Raw genomic sequence first — 5,029 nt, 5'->3', positions numbered from 1 at the left:
AACCACCTCACTCGAGACGTCACGGCGATGACCCACAGGAAGAATTTAAGGAGTTGTTTAACTCACGAAAGTATTATATGTTGGAATTTATTTTACCGGGATCTTAGATCTACTCACGAGTATGTTTATTAACACCCTAAATATGAACTTTCTAAAACGATGAAATAAACACATATAAAGTTTAGGAAACCTTACATTGGTTGCGGCGGAATAATATGACTCCTTCCGTTCGTATATATCCCTAAGCTCACTTGATTCTTCTTTACGTAGCAAGAGCATTATCAATATCCGAACCTGGATCTCTTTTACGGAATCTTTGATGCCGAAACTCTTCTTTCTTGCTAAAAAGTCTTTCTTCACGATCTTCTCCTCCAACTATGATTGAGGTATCACTTGCCTTGTGTGTGGGCACTACTCATACACTTTAAAAAATTTCGAAATCTCAAGAGGGGAAGAGAAAGAAGAAAGCAAGTCGGCGGTAAAGATAGGGAGAGAGAAAGGCTCTGAGGTTTTTTCTCTCGAGGGAAAAAATAGAAAATTTAAGTGTAAATTTTCTAAAGCGCTTTCACTATCTATTTATAGCATTCCACTAGGGTTAGGTTTGAATTATTTGGCATTAAAATAATGAAAATATCGGTTTTAAATTCCCTATACCAAAAGTGGCTCGGCCCTACATAGTGGATTTGGGCCTCACTTTTTGCAATTTTGGCGCTTTTATCTTTCTACGCATCCGATTTTCCTCCTAAAAACGCCAATTTTCAAATTCAACAATTTAAATGCCAATTCTAACTATTTAATAACTATAAATAATTATTAAATAATATTGTCATTTATCATATTTATTAATTGAACTCATACAAAGTATCATAATTAACAAATATGCCCACTAAAACTCTTTTCTTTACAATTTTCGCCCTTACTTAGTGAAAAATTCACAAATAGACATAGTCTAAATTGAGAATTATAATTGATTAATCAAAACCAATTACATGAGTCTTACAAGCTTGATATTATCTACGAACTAAGTGGGGGGATGGCATGGGTGCTATATAGCAGGAGCTTCCAATAAGTAGATCAAGAATTTATGCACTAAAATTCACCAACTTATTAATTCTTCGTTGAATCCACGCATAGAACTTAGAATTGCACTCTCGGTATATAGAATGCTCTATATGTTCCACCATATAGACACATAATTAGTTATCCATTGTTATAATCCTAATTTGATCAATGATCCTCTATATGAATGATCTACACGAGTAAAGGGATTAAATTACCGTTACTACCCTACAATGTATTTATTCCTTAAAACAACTTAACCTAGTATAAATGATATTTCGGCTCTTTATGTGAAATGAGTACTCCACCATTTATGTTCGTTTGGTCAAGCTCGAAGGAGATCATCCTTTGCTTACTATTCGCCGGATAGAAGAAATTTATAGTATTCCATGTTTATGCTAGCGCTCCCACTCAACTCGCACTCACAGTGTTCCCAAAAATGTACGTATCACCACTGACACTAAAAGTAGGCTTAACTAACAAATCAAAGAACACGAATAGCCTCTCAGAGATTGAGCCTAATCATATCGAGGATTAAGATCATTTGATCTAGGATCAACTAAAGGCGATATTGACTTGAATAGTATATTACGGTAAGTTTAATAAATCTAAGTCAAAGTTCAATATCGGTCCGCTTCCGATGCATACTCCATGCATCCAACACTGAAGCTTTACTTTAACCAATGTTCTCGGGAAAGAACATAGTATTTCTCCAAATACAAGTAAAACTACATTGTAGATTATCATATCGGTAAGAACCTGTGTCCGATAAATCCTAGGAAAACTTTATTCACATAGTCATGTTTACTTTCTCAATGTGTTGACGACACAATAAAGCCATGTGTAGATCGAAGTATGTGAAAAGGGTTTCGAGATGAATTTATACATTATGTACATATAATCATGAAATAAATCATGTGAACCATGCAACATTAAATGTTATTTCTGATCTATATTAATAAGTAAATCTGATTATATTGAAATGAGTTTTATTTAGGGCATAAAACCCTACATTATAATGAAAGCGATCCAGTAGTGTAAAGCGGAAAGAGTTCAACGATCTAGTTCAAAGGCTGAAGGAATGTCGGTTACAGAATATACGGCCAAGTTTGGCCAACGTACGGCAAAGTTGGCGGCGTGGAATTGTGCCAACCGATTTTAGCAAAATTAAGGAAAAATATTTGGCGGGTTTGAGTGCAAAGATTCTGGGGGCATGATGCGGTGATTCTACTACTGCGAAGCAACCACATATGCGAGAGATGGTTGAAAAGGCTGCGAGAGCCGAGGAGCGATGAAATTTCTTCATGAGCCCGGGTGACTCACGAGTGTTGGTGGAACCACCCAAGTGTTCCCACTCCTACGTTTATGGTAAGGGATGGTGGTGACTCCCACCACCGAGCGAAAAGAAAAATTGTTCCGGCTACTGGTGGTTCGGGGCAAAGCAAGCGGTTCGCGTGGGAACCGAGGTAGAGGAGGACGCCAGGTTACTCTTACCACCGAGTGTCCACGGTGCAAGAAACATCATCCGGGAGAGTGTAACCGGAAGACATGCTTTTTGTGTGGCATGGTGGGGCATTTCAAGAAAGATTGCCCCCAGGCAAAGAAAGAGGAGCCGAAAGCTGAGGTGAAACCGGTTCCTGCTCGGGTGTTTGCCATTACCCAAGGCGATGCCGCTGCCAAAATGGCCGGTCCTTCGTTGTGACGGAGTCGGCTTTCCCGTCGAACAACTTGTTATTTACGGTATTATTTGACTCGGGAGCTACACGTTCATACTGTATTCGGCTACAAGGGTAATTGATCTTTTGGGTAGGCACTTGTGATATTTTAGAAAGAGGGTTTGGAACCCTAATGCCTAGCGGAGAATTAGTTATCTCCCTAATAAGAGCGCATTAGGTCTATGCAAATTAGGATCGAAGATAGGGAGTTGAGTATTGACCTTATAGAATTGGAATTAACTGAGTTTGATATTATACTGGGAATGGATTTCCTATCCAAGTATTCGGCCAGTATAGATTGTAGGCGTAAAATGGTGACTTTTTCGGCTTAGGAAGGTGAAGATCCATTTGTTTATGTTGGATCGGGCTTCGGGGGTCTCGGATCCCGGTTATTTGTTTTGGTCTTTGAGGTTAGTGGATTTACTATGCAATGGTTGTGTAGGATTTCTAAGCGGTAGTATTTGACTCCGAGCGGACACGAAACATTTGGGCTTTGAGGGTAGTCGGGTGGTGAAAGATTTTCTTGATGTGTTTCTAGAGGAGTTGCCGGGATTGCCGCCACAACGAGGAGATTGACTTTGGTGGGGATTGGATTTGGCACACGGAGTCGAACCCGTTTCCCTAAAAAGCTCCATATAGGATGGCTCCCGGCGGAACTCGAGGAGCTTAAGTTACAACTTCGGGGGATGCTTGACATTGGGTTTATTCGACCGTGTGTCGCCCCTGGGAGCTCACGGTTCTTTTTGTGAAAAAGAAAGATGGTTCCCTCGGCAATGTGTATTGATTATCGGGAACTAAATAAGTTGACGATTAAGAACAAGTACCCGTTGCCCGGGGATCAGATGATCTGTTCGATCGAAGAAACTTCGGCAGTGTTTTCGAAGATTGGATTTACGGTCACTGGTTATCATCAACTTCCCGGAATTCGGGAGGGAGGACATACCGAAGATCGCTTTTTAGAACCGTGATATGGGCAGCTATGAGTTTGGTCAATATCGTTTGGATTGACTCAATGCTCCCGGCTATGCTGACCTTCATGGATCTCATGAATAGGGTATTTCAAGGATTTCCTCGATATTTCACTGCGTTATAGTGTTTATCGATGACATCCTTGTAGAGCCCCTTCCTCAGTCGGAGAGAAAGAGGAGCACGAGCATCATCTTCGAATGGTGTTACGGCGACTTAGGGATCACAAGGCCGTATGCCAAGTTCAAAAAAGTGCCTGAATTACGGATTTGTCCGAAGTGTCCTTTACGGGTCATATTGTTGGGAAGAATGGAATTATGGTTGATCCAAATAAGATAGAATCGAGTGAAGAATTGGCCGAGGCCCCCGAAGTACGCAATGACGGAAGTTCGACAAGTTTTCTCGGGTTAGCGAGGGGTATTATCGACGTTTCGTCGAAGGATTTTCTAAACTTTCCTTACGCCCCTAACTTGGAATTGACCAAGAAAAAAATCGAGAGATTTCCGTGTGGTCGGATAAGTGTGAAACAAGCTTTCGGGAATTGAAGCAACGTTTGATAACAGACTCACGGTGTTAGGCTTTGCCATCGAATCGAGAGAAATTTGTTGTTTATTGTGATGCATCAGAGGAGAAGGGTACGGGATGTGTTCGATGCAAGGTGATTGCGAGTCATAGCCTATGCCTCTCGTCAATTGGAAGGATTACGAGTAGCGTTACCCAACTCATGATTTAGAGGCTCGCTGCTGTTGTAGTTTTTGCTTTAAAGATTATGGCGACATTATCTTTACGGTGAAGAAAGTGTGAAATTTATACCGACCATAAAAGTCTCAAATACTTTTTCACCCAAAAAGATCCGAATATGAGGTAGCAGAAGCGTGGTTGGAGTTAGTTAAAGACTACGATTGTGAAATTTTATATCACCCCCGGGAAAGCCAATGTTGTGGCCGATGCTTTAAGCGAGAAAGGGTCCCGGAACGGGACCCCCTAAGTTTGTACTCTTTGTTATGATAGCTCCTCAACCGGGCCTCGGAAATGGTTAGTGCGGGAATTGAGTTCGTGGTCGGGAAATTTCATAATTTAACACTCCAACTCGATCTGTTGGAGAGAATCCAAGAGAAGGCACAAATGGAGAGAATCCCGAGCTAATTAAAGTTCGGAGTTGAAGTAGTGGCTGGTCGGCCTAGAGTGGGCTTTCTTCGGTCTCGAGCGATTGGAATGTTGTTATATAAAAGCTCGAGTTTGTGTTCCTAGTGTTGATGAGCTTAAGAAAGAAATGCGGATGAAGCTCA

Source organism: Cannabis sativa, chromosome 4 (genome assembly GCF_029168945.1).
Source record: "Cannabis sativa cultivar Pink pepper isolate KNU-18-1 chromosome 4, ASM2916894v1, whole genome shotgun sequence".
Lineage (NCBI taxonomy): Eukaryota > Viridiplantae > Streptophyta > Magnoliopsida > Rosales > Cannabaceae > Cannabis > Cannabis sativa.
Note: the sequence above shows the minus strand (reverse complement) of the source record.